General features: G+C 38.5%; 1 protein-coding gene across 5 annotated transcripts in view; it reads left to right on the plus strand.

Annotated features, from left to right (window-relative positions):
• The window catches only part of cntn4 (contactin 4), a 197,361-nt gene that overhangs the window by 13,634 nt on the left and 166,347 nt on the right, over positions 1-17,380 (plus strand). Inside the window, exon 1 of one of the 5 annotated variants that reach the window (XM_048198888.1) lies at positions 9,273-9,543. The exons of 2 other annotated variants lie outside the window; for them this stretch is intronic. The gene's annotated coding sequence lies outside the window, so the exon portion shown is untranslated. Of the gene's footprint in view, positions 1-9,272; positions 9,640-17,380 lie in introns of those variants that run through there. 2 more of the 5 variants (XM_048198886.1, XM_048198884.1) reach the window with 2 other exon arrangements.

The following is a 17,380-nucleotide window of genomic DNA, read 5'->3' on the forward strand; positions in this document are numbered from 1 at the left end:
CCAGACCAAAAAAAAAAAAAAAAAAACCATTTAGTCCTGGTCTGATTAGCGTTCAGATTGGCACTTTTATCACCAAACCTAAAGGCATAGGGGTATGTTCACAACTTATGATTTTACGACGTATTGCCTATTTTGAGACGGAACTTACCGAACATCCAAAACAATGCTGTGTGCTGAGGTAAATGCGCTCGTTGTATGTGTGTAGTCTGCATATGATGGTATTTTGGCCAGCTGGGAACTCGTGAAGAGCTTATAAAATGTGTAAAGGAGTCAAAACAGCAGCGGGAATCCATCCGTCACACACACAAATGATCTGCTGCGTGGAGACACGCATCTGATGCGGGTCGGACCCAAATAATATAATATGAACACAGACCATTGGGGGCAGGGGGAGGGGGAATCGAACCAAGTGTAAAATCACCCTAAGTAACTTTGCAACTACATGTCAGCTTATTCTCTTAAACCAAACCCTTACTAACAGTCTACTAACAGTTTGGTCTACTAATACTCTAATGAAAGTTAGTTGACACATAGTTGCAAAGTTACTTATAGTTAATAGAATGTCTAAAGTGGACCATCAAAATAAAGTGTAGCCAAGTACTCATTCATTTTCAAAAATTAAGCGACGATAATTCCATTGAAGCACAAGTGATGTGGTTATTAAACCAAAGGAGGGCATAATATTACCGAATTCTGAAATTCATGTAATTTTTCAATTATTCACTCAAATTGCTACTGTATACTGATAGTATAATTTGTATTCAAAGATTTTGTATTATATTCTAAACATTTAACATTTAAATGCTTAAGCCAGGCTCAGACTACAGGAGTTTTTAAATCGTAACCGATTATGAAATCTGGTTGCATCACTCACATATGCACTGTAATCATAGTTGTACAGATCATCCCAATTAAAAATCCTAAATATCAAACGTGTTTGATATTGTCGGGGTGGCTCCGATGTGTCCACGAGCAAATCGGGGAAGATTTTTTTTCTCCGAATGTCCGGAGGGGTAAATCGGGCATAAATCGTCCTGAAACTCTTGTAGTCTGAGCCCAGCTTTAAAGTATATAAAAGTTGTGTGGAAACTTTGTATCAGCTGACATGTAGCTGGCACTGTTAGCTTAGAGAGCAGTGCAAACATCTGATCTTGATCGAGCCAGAACAGGTGTGAGTTAGACAGTTTTGCCAGCTTGTGTTGAGAAATGTTTCACCATGGATTTAGCCCAGTTTGGGTCTCGGCCAATAAAAAAAAGGCTTCCAGGAGAAACTGGGCAATATTGGACACAAGGGGCTGTGTCAACCTATAAAGCAGGCAACTTGCTAATGACTTTTTCAGAAACTAATTTTCTTCTTTGCCGCACTGGCCATAAAAGGTGGTTATCTCCTCTATCCAGGGATAGATAGAGATTTAACTGTCCTCATTGTTTATTGTTTTCCACTGCAGATTTTATGTGGTACACGGCACACGCACCAGGAGAAAATCTCCTCAGATTTATTTCGCTCTATGGCTTGAGCTGTTCTCAAATAGTTTCTTAATTATAGGGAATGATAATATTGCACAATAGCACTCAATGCTAATACCTCTGTGAAAAATGCTCTTGTTGACAATAGACCGTTTAGCCATGGGTCTTGTTAAAGCCAATGTCTACCTGCTTAGCAGCTAAAATGACAACAGAGCCGCCAAGCCACTTGTTATAGATTAGGTTTTCAAGAATCATTATTAAAAATAAAGTTATGATAATGCATGGCTGAATGAAACATTTTAGCTGGTTTAAGATGGCCTTCAGATGGTTTAGCTGGTTCCCAGCCTGACCAGCTGAAAAGTGCCCAAAACCCCTTTAAACCCAGCAAACTAGACATGACCGGACTGGGAGGCCAGTTTAAATGACCACCAAACCAGCTTAGGCTGGTTTAAGCAACGTTTTTCCAACAGTGTAGTTTAATGTATGAGAACAAAGTAATTACTTCCCTGCTGAAAAAAACATCTTTAACCAGCCTAAAGTTGTTTTCTGGTCTTAGCTGGTCTCCCAGCGTGGTCCGTTGGATAGTTATAAAGAAGTTTTGGGCACTTTTCAGCCCCTGTTTCACAGAAAGGGCTTGGATTAAGCCAGGATTAAGCCTTGGTTAAATTAGGACATTTAAGTAGCTTTTTTAAACATGCCTTAGAAAAAAAAAAACATTACTGGTGAGCATCTTGAGACAAAGCAATGGGACTGACATATTTTAAGATATGTCAGTACAAGTTGCTTTCAGTTAAACCAGCTCAAACATGCATTTTAGTCTGGGACTATTGTCTGTGAAACTGGGCATACAGTATATCTGGTAGACCAGCTAAGAGATACAAGCAAGCCAGCTTAACTTGTTATACATTTTGTTTTTCAGCAGTGTAGTTTAGCAGCCTAAGCTGGTTTCCTGGTTTAGGATGGGTTTTATGGCACTTTGACCAGCTTGACCAGCAAAGACCAGCAAACCAGTTTAAGTGTTGTTGATTTTCCAGCAGGGTTTTCATAGACTTCAAAAAACTCAATATTTCATTATTGAGTATAACAATTAATATCACAATGAAGGATGTGATTGAAATCACCCCTTGCCGGATCTGACCCCATATAACTTTGTAGATTTGTTTCAGCTGTGCTGTCAGTCCAAACTATTGTGTTACTGAATATGCGCCGTCAAGAGGCGTAATGTAATTCCGAATGGGAAGGAAACAGGGCTCATCATTCAAAACGACCCTGTGGCCATTGATAAAAAGGCTTGATAATGTCACGCTTCCTGTGTATTCCCAGCCTAAATCTGCTCTTCCTGAAGCGAGTTTGCTAATGCTTAAAATCACTCTGCGATCTGTACGACACTTTAAAATGCACTAGAGCAGCTCTTCTCCCAACATCATTAATATTCTTTATTGCATTGCACAGTTTATAATCTCTGTTGATCAGGAGATCTCGTCTTAATCATATAAACCCTTTAGTGGATGGGGAATATTATGTATTAATGAGCTATCAAGATCCACAAAGCCCATGCAACCTGAATATCAATACCCCTTGAATACTGCATCAGAAGATAATTGATTTATCCATGTCAAGCACAAGAAAAGTCAACATGGTGCAGAGTGCAACTTTATTTCATGGTACAGAGGTTGTACTTAACCGGAGCATGGACAGTTAAATGCCTCTGTCCATGAGTCATTAGCAGCTGTAGAGTGATACCAAGTAGATGTGTCCCAAAAGAGCCCGGCCCAGGAGACGGTGAGATATCACAAAGAGGAAGGTCAGTGTGGCAATGCTTAGCCTTGAACTCCTAGTAAGAGATTCAATAGGAGTGGTTGCTTTCCCTGAATTAAAAAATGCCTTTAGAGACTGACAAGTCTGAGACCATATCTGCCCATAAACAGTATTTGTTGAGGTTTGAGTGAACTATTAATCCCTTAACAGGGATTTTGGACTGGAGACCCCTTGTAATATTGAAGTTGTTTTTTGTTTTTTCTTTACCCAAACAGCAACTGAGATCGTGCTATAGAACATCTTACACTACCGTTCAAAAGTTTGGGGTTGGTAACATTTCTCTAATGCTTACCATCGCTGTGTTTATTTGATTTGTAGTACAGTAAAACAGTGATTTTGTGAAATATCATTACAATTTAAAATTGTATTTTAATATATTTTGTATTTTAATATATGTTAAATGTAATTTATTCATATGATGGCAAAGCAGCCATTACTCCAGGCTTCAGTGTCACATGATCTTTCAGAAATCATTCTAATATGCTGATTTGGTGCTGAAGAAACATTTCATATTATTATCAATGTTGTGCTGAAAAAACAGTTGTGCTATTTATTATTTTTGTGGAAAATGGATACTTCAAAATTCTTTGACGAATAGAAAGTTCAGAAATACTACATTTTAGTTTTAGGGATATGTTTGCAATATGTAAATCTACAAAGTTCTGTATAATAATGATCTAATATAAATAGAAAATGATCAAGTGGTCTACTGTTGCTATGGTTACCACATCATCATGTAACCCTGACTAACTTGTAAAAAACGAAATTGTGAAATGTTTGAAAATTCTATATATGTAACTTCTGCACTGCATTGTGATGTCATGAATGTTTGCAACAAGGATGAGATGAACAAGATCTCTATGCAGCTGTAATTTTATTAAACACAAACTAAAAGAAACAACATTTAGAATATCCAGGAATAGCAAAATACAAACAGAACAACCTGTATACACAGATGAGATCAGACAATGAACAGAACAAAAACAAGCAAGCAAGAAACACTAAATCAAAGAAAGAAACACAGGTGATACAACTCAGTCAATCAATGTAAAACCATGGGAACCAATAAACTCAGACAAAGGAAACAGTGAAAACCAACTCAAGGTCCAACTCAAGCAAACACAAACACAGAAAAAATTAGACATAACCCCTCCCCCCATCAACAACACCAAAAACAATCCAACAGAGGGCGGGCAGATGGGGGCTTTTGAGGTGGACGCGGGGAAGACCGAGCAGGGACTCCCCAAGGAGGGAGGAGCCAGGACGGAACTGATGGTGGGAGGATCCATGGCGGAGACAAAGGCAGGAGTAACCAGGGTGGAGATGAAGGCGGCAGGAGCCGGGGAGTAACCCCCAGCAGGAGAACCAGGATGCAGGCCCATGGCAGAGTCAAGGGAGGGAGGAGCCATGGTGGAGCCTTGTCAGGCAGAACCAGGGGGACAACTGACTGAGGCGGAGCCGATGGCAGTGGAAACCCTGGCGGAGCCGATGAGACCGGGCAACACTGAAGTTCCTGAAGACCAAGGCGGAGCCGCTGGGACAAGCAGCCGAGGTGAAGCCAGGTTTCCAGAGGACTGAGGCAGAGCTGGTGTGACTGAGGACTGAGGTGGAGCCAGAGGGAAGGTGAAATCCGACGGAGCCAGTGGGGTGGAGTGATGAGTCAACATAGTTAAAGCTATTATGCTGCATTCATACGGGGCGTCAGCGTTAACGCTTCTCGTTTACTTTTAATGGGTGACGTCATGCATTGCCGAACTGAATTGTGGGTTCCATCGCGTCACCTTGCAAGCGGCAGAAGTTGAAGATTTCTCAACTTTTCAAGTGCCAACGCAGGCGTCAGCCAATCAGATCGCTTTGTGCAAACACCCTAGATCAGTCACTAACGAGTTGTGTTCGTGCAACACCAGAAAGTAATGTGATTGGCTGTTATCACTATAACGATCACATCAACACAAGCTTCAGACACGCCCTCCGTCAAGTGTTGACGCTGACGCCCTGTGCAGCGTTAGGCTTGTTCGACTTCATGCAGCACTGTGCAGACCAATCGGTTGGCTGACTTGGAAGCAGTGCATGCCGGTTAGAAATTTTGTTAGACTTGAGACAGCGCTGAGGTACAGAGCCCCGGACATTACATGCAGGAAAGAAATAGTAAGCTAAGGCCCCGTCCACATGGAGACACGTTTCTGTGTATATACACAAATTTTGTATCGGATAGGCGTTTCTTCCACACGGATCCGGCGTTTTCGGAAGGTGAAACCTGAAAACGCCGCATTTGCATTTTCATGTGTACAGCCTATCCGTATATTTTGTGAAACGATAATGTCATCACCCCACATGTCAACCCTAGTCAGACACCACTAACAGCACAAAACAGCAACAACAACAACAATAGCAGACTCTAGATGCTTGTGTTCGTGCTGCAGAAGCTACTGAACCAAAATAAAGCGTTATTTCTAAGCTTTACTAAAGTTTGTATACTGTTTGTATACAGTGCGCAAGGTTTATGCACATGCTCCAAGTCTTATTCACTGTTTTAAGTGTATCTTAAAGCATCTAGAGTCTGCTATTGGCAGAATTACAGTGCCACATACTGGTCTGGCATGTATACTACATCATTTTGAGTCGTTTCAGTGGTTTTGTGTGTACGCAGATATTTCTTGAGACGAGGAAAAAAAAAGATCAGATAGGGTAAGCTCTGGCTTCATGTGGACGTAGCCTAAATCGTGTGCCCGATTCACTAAAATGTGCGCACGATTTAGTAAATCGAGGGAATGAATTAGTAAGGCGTGCGCACGATTAAATTTTTTTTCTTGCATGTCATGTGCGGGGTTCCGTACTGAGGCCACACGACTGACGTATAGCATCAAAGTACAGCGAAAGCGATTCGAGAGCAGTTGGCTGAGTCAGCCAGCGCAGCTTCTCCAGAGTGGCTGGACGAGCTTTGATGACGAATCTGTTTCACGATTGGCCGGATTCACCACATGACAACAATCACGTGTTTTTCATATTTATTCTTTAACCTTCAGTTCCACTAATGCACACAAATCTGTATTTTTTCATGTTGCCACAAAGCTATATTGTGTCATGTTTATCAAAATAAACTTAGAGCCCACTTCTTTGGTTTTTTAAATAGTATATGCTTAAGTTGAACTTTATTCTTGTACAAACAGACGCTTTAAGCAGTACATAAAGTATTGAATGAAAATGTCTCTGTCTAACATCAGTGTATTTGACAAATAATGCATTTATTTCACTTAAGCTGTGATAAAGTATGCAAATGCAGCGTGAGCGTCACTACGTTCAGCAAAAAGTGTCCGACTTCACGTTTCTGTTTTCAGCTCCTCCACAACTGCACAGGGCAACTCTGATTGGTTGCATCGAACACACCTATTGTGTCAGGCCAATTTCTTCCTTCTGACAGATTGGGGGGATTTTCTGGAAACCTGTTTGAAAATAGTCATAATATGTGGCCCAGAAATTACACCGTTCATCTTAAAATAGTGACTGTAGATTTGTAATAATTTGGCATATTTTGTTTTGTTCACATTTACTCAGTCAACTTGGGTGCAGACATTCTTTTATCTTTTAGTGATTAAGCGATTATATATGCAGCATGAGAAGTCAGCAAATGTGTCTGAGTGAATAAATGACAATGGAGAAGCTGCTGTTCGCCAATCTCCCTTCAAGGCTGTTGCTCTTTTCCTCGCTGTCTTTCCTGCAAGTTAATCCCATCAGGAATTCAATTTACTTCTCTTTTAATTATCGCCTTTCAATTGACTATTTTAAAAGGAGAAGATTTTCTCCAATCCCACTTACTATAATTAGGGCTTATGTGCGGATAATGAAAATTTTAAGGGATCAAAGGTGGAATTCATTTGTAGAGGGGCCTGAATCTGTTTAATGTAGTTGCTTACAGTGTAATCCTGAGATTGGTATGCAATACAAAGTGCCACAATAATTATGTAAATAAAAAAAGAAAGTAGCTGCCTAGAATTAATGTGGCAGCTATCAGTAGCACTATATTTTCCTCCAAACAGTCTAATGTCACCAGTTTATCCTGATTTGAAAACCTGTGTTTGACAACAGACTTGTTAGCTTGTGCCACCTAGTGGATTAGCACCTTCTGTGTGGACATGAGGTTATGTATCTAATAACAAACGATTGATTTCCCTCCCTGACAGTCCCACAAATTGGAAGCTTTACTGCATTAAGACTTCACCGGTCCTAAACACACAGCCAGAGCATCTATGGTCGTAGCGTGTCCTCTAACAGTCGTTGTGAATGCACAGAGGCTACCTCTGTGAGGATATGAGTGCTAAGGAAGATGGATTCATTGTAAGACCTATTTCTCAAGCAGCTGTGCATGAGAAATCGCACTGTTCGTGTGCTCCTGCCTTTGAGTTGCATGAACATATGCAAAGCAACCATAGTTACACAGCAACACACACACAGACATGCACCTAACAACCCTGTCACACCAGTGTCAAAACATGTCACGCTCTCCACCTTGCCGTTCTGTCACAGCAGACAGAGGGTGCCATTGGGAGTTAAGCATGTCAATAAGCCCCTAACATTGATCAAGACACTTACTGAACAGCTTATAAACCCCCTGGCGCAGGTGCCTGGATAGATCAGTCTTCTGATCCAACTTAATTGAGGAAAATGTGATGGTATTGAGGGGAGGAGGTGGGGGATTCTAAACTCCAATCATGGCATAGAGCAATGTGATCTCATTAAAAGACATACATAATTTATCAGCAAATGCAACTGCTTCATAAGGGTTTCTCTTGGATTGTATTTGGCAAATGTGTTCCTTGCAAAACCACTCATCAAAATCTATGCTCTTAATGCTGAATGCCTGTTCGGGGTCTTGTAAGGTATGCGTAAAATGTGTCAGGTAGATATTTCATGACTAATGCTGTCAGGACTAATATAACAGTGTTTTAACTTGATGCATTATCATCCATGAAAATGTTACAGTACTTCATTTGGGGGGCTCTAAACCCCATACAGTAAAACTTGAATGCAGTAGAATGTGTGGGAGATACTCTTCTGCTGGTTTTCTAATTGGATTTGTTTGATTGTATTCTTCTAGTGTTTTTGCTGGAGTCGGATTGGGCCGAAAGAAAACAGTGTTACTCTATTGGATAAAAGTGTTATTTCTGAAAGGTGCATGCCTGCTTTGTGAGTTAAAGCTTTAATAATTTCTGTCTTCTGGGATTTGGCTGGGTCAGACAGACAAAATAAAAAAATGTGAGCAAATGTAAGAAGTTAATTTCTGAAAATTACTATCATTACTTTTACATGCACATTACTGAGGTTAAATTATAGAATGTAGCCATTTAAATTAAACATTTTGTAACATCAGCTGCTTAATTAAAGCTGCTTTTTTTGTAGTGACTAATTTTTAGGTGATAAATGCGATAATAGGCCTATCTAAAGTAAGTGGTTTTGTTAAAGTCAAAAATATTATTTCATTATTAATAAGGTAACAGTAGTGCATTGTCATTTTTTTGTTACTCTACTTTTTTTTGTTAGGCTAGTTTTTAACATACAAAAAATGAATGGCACAGGGAATTCTGAAGAATGCTCATTTGCTTAATTTTAATATTTTACCATTTAAATATACATAGCCTTGCTGAAAATACATGTTCTCCATGAATTATAAGGTTATTTATAGTTCTTATTTCACAATATTTACAGTAAAATTACATGTATGATCTTTTAATTATTTTTTTTTTTTTTACAATATCTGTTATGAAATAGCTCTTTATTGCAGTTTTTTTTTTTTCTAATTACTAACATTTTTACAGTTTTTTTTTCTCCTTACAGTGCACCCAAAAGCATCCCGCCCTCTTGAAAGCAAAATGAATAATACATGGCCACATTTTACTGCAAATTTACGTTTCTGCCATATCAGCTGTGTCCTCGTATCCCTAATGTCAAAGTCTCAGCCCTTCGTGACACAAAGATGATGTGATTTGTGTGACTCTTTGGGAGCCCTCCAGCACAGTATGTGGGAGGTGCCCACCCCGTGCCACACGAGCAGCGCGGGCTCATGTTGATCTAATGCAGGAATCAGCGGGGACCGTGTGTGGATAGCGCGATATCTCCAGCTGAACGCTGGCGCTCACGTATTCTGCCATTAAGCGGCACTTTTTGGAGACCCTGTCCGTTTTATTCGGATGCTCGGTTCAGTGAGTGTCTCGCAGTGAGCCCGCATCACTCTGAGGAAGGGAAGAGACTCGATGTATCACAGTAAGTGCGTCTTTAGTTATCAGCTGTGCATCGCTCCATCACACTGAACTCGGGTTTATATTGCTTCTCCATCCGCTCCTCAAACATTTGTGGAGAGTGAGTATTCCGATGCACGTTTCGTCATGTGTTTTTGGTTAGCGACATAGTCATTTACTTCGATAAGGGACACATCTTCACTTTGACGACTGCTTAGACGTCTCTCCATTTATTTTAAAACATTTCTATGTATGCGATAGACAAGCAAAAGACTAATTATCAGTTTATTACTGTTGTTAGTAGTAATGCTAGTGGTGGAAGATGTAGTAAAAACAGCAATAGAATAGTAGTATTATATCAATATATAGGCTACAGTAGTGAACAAAATGACTAGTTGGAATTACTATCAGAGTAGTAGTACTACTAGTAGTAATAATAGAATAGTTTAATTAGCATTAGTTGGACTCAGTATATATTAGAAGTAGCCTATAGCTATATTAGTGTTAGTAGTAATATAAAAATAGTAGAATTATCATCACTTGGAATGGTAAATGTACTCTGTCTATCTATCTATCTATCTATCTATCTATCTAATCATTTGTCTGTCTGTCTGTCAACACACACATAGTCTTCTGAACTGAGGAGGCAAAGTCTATCTCTGTAATTGTTGTTTTTGCTCCAATATTGTTCCATTGTTATTTGAAGTACATGTGGTATGGAACATGATTTACCTTACATTATTAACAAGAAAACATTGCTGTAAAAATTATTAATTTAATAGTTTTTATGTACTATGTTTACATGCATAAAACCAAGTCTTGTGAATGGCATTTTTGAAAAGTTTTGCATTGCTACAAAAGTAATTTCAATAGTGCAGTAGCAAGAATACTTTGTACATTTGTATCAATGCAAACTGTTGTTTTGGTGTTATTGCTAAAAGTGACCTTCTTTGGGATCATTATTCATCAAATCCTCAGTATGCACTGCAGGTGTCATGATGCAGGCACAGAGGTTCACCTTTAATTTATTCACAAATAACTCTTACTCACAGATCATTTTGTTTCAAGTCATTTCAAGTTCATGACACAAGTGATAATATGCGAGTGGTTCAGTTGTTTACTGTCTAATGAGTCTGTCCATAGTTTGACACTTTCAGGCTGATTTGTGCACCTGTTATGATTTCATTATCCAGCTGACAGCGTGATCAGCCAATCACGTGGAGGCACAGCCTCATATCACGTGACTTTTCACCTGTGTTTTGCTGTTCTTCATATGAGTGTGTGCGTATACAGTATGTATGTTATTTTGTTTATTACATTTTATTTACTCTCTCTGTATAAAAATGTTTGTTTGTCACTTTTAACCAAGTGAGAGTGACAAGCATCTTGATGTTTGCAGTGAAAGTCATCATTGTTGACTTTTCAAACCTTGCTCGAATTGATCTTGCTTACTGAAACAGCTGGTGTTGGGTTGTGTACAGAGCGCATTAACGTCAGGACGGGTGTGCATTACCCATGCTTTGAGACATGTTGCGCTAGGGTTAATGATCTGATATGCTGTGGGTTTGATTCGGTTAGAGAGCGTTATGTTGGAGACTAGTGCCTCTGCAGATGTTTATTAATCCGCTCTCACTGTCCCTCCATCACTTAATCCGGCCGGATTTACTGATTATTGCTGTCCACAAACTCCATAAACCACTCAGACTTTATTTATTTATTTCCCTGGAAGGATTTACTGGCTGCATCACGTTAAAAGTCATATCTTCCATAGATTTTGCTCCTTATTTGATTTATTTATTAATGTAACTCACTATTCGGGTGTTGGGGTTCTACAGGCAAAAATCAGTGATCTAAAGTTATAGACCTCATCTGTATACGTGGTTGGTTGATTGGATAGACAGACTTATCTAGCATCTGTCGTTCAGCATCACAGACTGCAGCTCCCTGTGTTGAGTACAATCTCATCTCGTCTGGTGGCCAAGCAGATGAGGATTTATATGGATCATATTTAATGTTAATCACTGGTCAGGCTATAACAATGCAGGACATGTTGTATGATTATCTTTCACTCACAGCGCTTCCTGGCTTTTCTTTCAAAGCAACCTTTGTTTATGTACATGTCATAATACATTAAAGACAAATTCAGTGTGATTGCATACATGCATGCAAATGAGATTGGTATAAATCAGGCCAACATCTAATGTCAAAACACTGCTGATAGGAGAATATGTTGCATAATTATTGTTTTGGATAATAATGTTTTGGCATTAGGCGAATAGCTCGTTTTGGCTGGCTTTTTGATATACTACACGGTCACAAATAGTTACCAAGCGTTATCAAGACGAAAAGTAAGAGAGAGATAGAGAGAGACTGAATGTGTTCTTATGGTAAGCGTGTCGGCCTGTCAGAAGTGATGTAGTGCAAGTGACATTAAAAAGATTCTGGGGTGGTTGCATTTCATAAAAATTTTAATGGATGGTTTCTGCTGGTGGAAGCATTGAGAAAATGTGTCAGAAAGGCCACTTCTATATAATATATACTTTCCTACTTCTTTCTGAGAAAAGTTACCGAAATGAGTGGTTTGCGTGTGCGGGTCAGGGCTGAAGAGTTTTACAGGTCGTTTTCATTTTACACTTCATTTTCACTTCATTGGCAACGGACGTGTGAAGGCGACTAATAAGTAAAATATGATGACATTAATTGTAATTTTCTTGCAAAGAGTGTAAGCAGGGATTGTGATCGCTCTGATGAAACTTGTGAAATAAGAAAAAATAATAAAAAATAATGAAAATTATAATGAGAACGTAAGCTTTTTACAGAAAGAATGCAGATCTGACACGGATACCATATTAAAAAACCACACAATGCTCATTAGTTAAAGGAATAGGTCAAACAAAAATGAAAATTCTGTAATTTACTCAACCTCATGTCGTTAAAAAAAAAAAGAAGACAAAAGAGTGTTTTTTGCTTTTAAAATATAAGCAGTCCAATGTTGTTTGGACCAAAACGTTCAGAATATCTTCTTTTGTGTAGTTCTGTAGAAGAAAGAAAGGTTTGAAACAACATGATGGTGAGTAAATGATGACAGATTCTTCATTTTTGGGTGAACTATCCCTTTAAGTATGTTTTGCTTTGTGTAGTATTTTGAATACTTGTCATGTTTGCTAGGAGACTTACACCATGTTGCTTCCTTCTGGGAAATGTAGAGCCCCTCGGGACCTCCGTGTTGTTACTGTATCCTTCTAAGCGGGTCCAACTTTATGTTTACATAGAGCAAATTCAGTGGGCAGCCCGAGTTAAAAAGCAACAAAGCCGTCATTGGGAATTCAAGTTCATTTACATGTGGGCTAGACACAGCTGGCCACTCTCATGCCTGGCAAAATAGCATTTTGGACAGTGTCCTGAGAAGTCCGTTAGCGTCTAATCTAGGGGCTCTCCTCTCCCAGCGGACCGTGCCGTAAACCAGGGTGAAGCCCGGCAAATAAAGACAAATGCTCTATGTCACCCGCCTTGCGCCTCCAGTAAGAGACTCTCCTTTTGGCACTGCACTCTGTAGGTTTTTAAAAGCAAACAGCGGCGTGCAATTTTTCAAAACATTATTATGCACAGAGAGGCTGTGGGCCCATGATACTTCTTTCGCCCATGCTCATGCTGAGACTTGTAAGCCTCTTGTGTCATATTAAGATGAATTTTTTTCCCCCCTCCCCATCCAGCCATTGTGGAATCTCAAAGTCGCTTTCTTTTTTCTCTCTCGCTCTCTTCCACCCCCCTTTTCTCTTTATCGAGAGACAGCCAGTGTCTTAGCGCAAGCATATGCTGAGTGTCTTTGACACATCTCTTCTACGGAATTATTTGCATATTTGCCAAGCATTGAAATTGATCCAGCTGACATCACAGATCAAAGCCGTGTATACTGACAGCAGTGTACTAATGGATCTAAGATGGCTGTCAATTAGGAAAAACAATCCCTCTGGTGCTGGAAATTGTTAAATCTCAGATACCTCTCGAGAGTGTGTGAAAAGGGTGTATTGAATGCACCCTTCACGGGAAGCAATGGGTCTAGTAGTTTATTAATAGTGTTCCAAGTGCTTAGCATTGATGGCTAAAAGGCTAAACTGAAGACATAAACGCTACTGGGGAAGGGAAGTCTCCCTTTTGTTTTAACGCATCATGTTTTATTCCATATTGGCTTGAAGTTCAGGGAAACTGACAGCAGCGTATAATAGTATAGAGGTCTCTTTCACACAATTGCACTTTTTAAAGAGCGGAAACACTTTTTTAAGGGTTCAGGACCATAACCGAGCAAAAAAAGCTGTATTGTTACTGGGATCAGATGGAGTTAACAGAAACCCTCTAAAAGTGTGTTTAGTGAGAAATTGCCTTGAAGAAACTGAGTGATTTTTGAAGACAGGTGAAAATGTAAGGTTAAGAGTAGTGGAGGTGCATCAGTGTTGTACAGATTTCTTTTTTTTTCCAGTTCCAAACTTAGGAATTGTTGTAAAATCCAGTATTTGGTGTCAGTTTAAGATGCTTTGTACTATTGGACTAAAGCTATTGTTTGGTAAAATATGCAAAATATTGAGTGAGGGTACATTCAGTATTCAGCATGCTTAAAAAAGTTCCCATTAAAGCAGTGCTTTTCTTTTATTCTGCTGTTATCACTACCACTTAATGTCTCCGAGCTGTATTTTTAAGCTCCTTGGCTTCATGTAATGATCCTCAAACATGATTGCAAGTAGACCGGCCACAAACAGAGCTATCATTCATTTTAATAACACCGCTATTGTGCCTTTTTATTATGCCTTAATGTCCAGTTATGTGAATGGACTTGTGAGCTGCTTTTATTTCAGATTTCAGTGTTACAGACACATTAAAATGATGTTTTTTTTTGTTTTTTGTTTTTTTAATGGATTTACAGCCTCAAAAAAAAAAATCACTCTTAAAAATACATTTGTTTAATTTATTTTTCATTCTGGATGGAAGAATTTTTCTACACCACACAGTTTTAGTTTTACAATGGCAGTACCATGGAAAAGCAAGCAATGATAATATATTTATCCATAATATTTACCAAGGATATATAAAATGACTTTTTGTTAGTGCATCATTATTTATTAAAGCACATAAAAGGAAAGTGAAAATTGGTTTGAGTTTAATAACCAACACATCTGTCTCTAATAATCTGTGGGTCTGAATTAGTTCGGATTCACTGAACTGTATCCCATATCTGCCATTTCTAAATGTGTTACAGACCTATTATTGTCTGTTGTTTCTTATGCAATCATGGTGCAACATATTCCTTTGGGAATATGGATAATTGTGGGTTTCATTAGCGGAGCATAACATGATAAGGCAGTTATGGAACTATTGGTGCCGTGATTCTGGTTTTATTATTTACCTTTAATGTGCTCCTTGGTAGTTCTTCCCTCTAGTAAACTTAAGATGTCAGATAGAGACGTTGTATATGATGTGCTTTAATGATGGCCATGTCGGGCAAATTGTTTAATCAGCAAAGTGCTGCCAAACCACATGGGTGTGTTTTGAAGTGCTTATGAGAAATCTAAGACAATCTTCAGGGGAGTTCAGATGGTGCTAAAAACATTCTACTACTTTATGTATTGGAAAAACAAACAAGTGGCTTCTTTCCATGAGGATTATACCTACAGAGTGAGATTAAAGTTTGGTTAGATGATAAAACTTGAGTGTATGTGTGCTTCTGAAAGCAATCATGATGTAATCATGATGTCTTAAAAGTTAGAAAACTGGTCACAGATAGATAGGCAGTGGTTATGCTGGTGCATGGTTTTTACAATAAAAAATATTAAGGTCATAATACAGATTTTAATAACATTAAAGGAGCTATATTGGATTTTTTTTATTATGCATTTTTTTCCTTGAGGTCCACTTATAATGTTTCATAATATTTTTTCCAGTGCCTAAAACACTATAATCATCCTATAATTGTATTTTTCATTACAATTTTCCACTCTCTGACCATTACACTACAGTATATCTTAACAAGGCATGATGTAACTTGTCTTTACACACTGAAAGTGAAAATGCTATATGATGCAGCACATTTAAAGCCAGTCAGAACATATGTGGTGTTTGATATACAGTATATATAGTGTGCAGGAGGTTTTTTAACCAATGAGATTTTAATGTGGGCAGGGCTTTCCACCACAGTGCGGCAGAAATAAAAACCAAGCAATTGATAAAATTTCTTTGTAGTCTTGGCTGGGTTAGGACAACAACTCAAAACTAAAAGATGTTTATGGAAAAATGAGCTTTTTTTTACTTTTCAAATTATCATTTTGGATGTAGTTCTGAAATTAAACAGGCTGTTTATTTATTTTTTATTTTTTGAAAATGGACCATTTGTGTATAAAATGGTGCAATGCGTACAGATTTGCTGTCAGATCCAATATAGTTTTTAAATCAAACTTAAATTATTAGGAATGTTAGAAAATAAACTCTTTCTTTTATCGTTCTTAAAGATATGGAGAGTGGAAGGCAGATGTTTTGGGTGTCTGATATCAAAAAAAAAATGTATATATATATATATATATATATATATATATATATATATAAAATGTATATATAGTTTATATATAAAAATGTATAAAACACTAATATTGGTTAGTACCTGATACGGTCGAGATATATTCTTAGTTTGTGAGCACTTCCAATGCACATTTCATATTTTCACCTTGAAGAAGGAATAAATGTGTGTTTCAGAGGGTAGTACTACTATAAATTACGCAGAACTTGCTGTCTTCTTTGGTTAAACGATACCCGTGCCATTGTGTGTCCTCCCATGACTTCTCAGGTGTGAAAGATTGCTCCAATTTCCTGTGCACTCCTGACAAATTGTTGCACTGAAGCAAAATCCAGGCCCTCATGTCTTAGCAGTGATAGAAATGTGGAGCCATTTTGTTAGATTATAACTCTGTTTCTCTGTGCCAACACAATATTCTCAGTCCCCCTTTCATTCAAAAATGCATGGGCCCATGGAAAGAGTCAGACACACAGACAAAGTCAACATTCCCAAAACTTCTTCAGCTTTATTCTCTGCACATCACCTTTTATACATTGTCAGGGGGTGGTGTAATGATTGACCAATACGAATATTCATTATCATACAGACAAAGAGAAAAACAAGTCCATAATATAAGGAGAAATGCATATGTGGGATCATAAGTTCTGGAGCAAGAACAGCTTCTCCCCTCTCCCCATCTTTGCCTTCTGGGCCTGAAGTGAACGAGTACATTCAGAGCACATTCAGATATCGAAAAACAGATGTGAACATGTAGGAAAAAAAACAGCATGAAAAGTCAAGCTGAGAGACTTATTTTACACTTTTACTCCAAATACATAATTTTTAGCTCTCAAAAATATGTCCTGAAGGCCTGAGGCAATTCACAATATAATCATCTCTCCCAGTGGCTCAGGTTTGAGAAGTAGCAAAGCGATTCAAATTATATTACCATGTTGGATTGACTGTCATCTCATCTTATCTGGTCAGATAAGTCGCCTTGATGTGAATTATGGTTGGACCGTGATAATGAATCAGCGGTTGATCTTGATTTGACAGGCTGGCGGAAGGCTACTGAGCATTTCTTTGTCAAATTGGGATCCAGGGCTTGAGTTTTCTAAAAGCCCACAATTTAGACAAGCTGTGCAAAAATGACATTTTAAAGATGCATTGTCTCAGAGGGAGGAAATGATGGAGTGATACTTGCAGAATGTAGGCCACTATCCTGCAGAAAGCAAGTGTGCATATCAAGACCAAGTAGCATTTATATAACAAGTGCCCTTTTCAAAATGAGCACCAATATGAGCACTTCCTGTCTAAATGTTAC

This window comes from Megalobrama amblycephala, linkage group LG8, assembly GCF_018812025.1.
Source record: "Megalobrama amblycephala isolate DHTTF-2021 linkage group LG8, ASM1881202v1, whole genome shotgun sequence".
NCBI lineage: Eukaryota > Metazoa > Chordata > Actinopteri > Cypriniformes > Xenocyprididae > Megalobrama > Megalobrama amblycephala.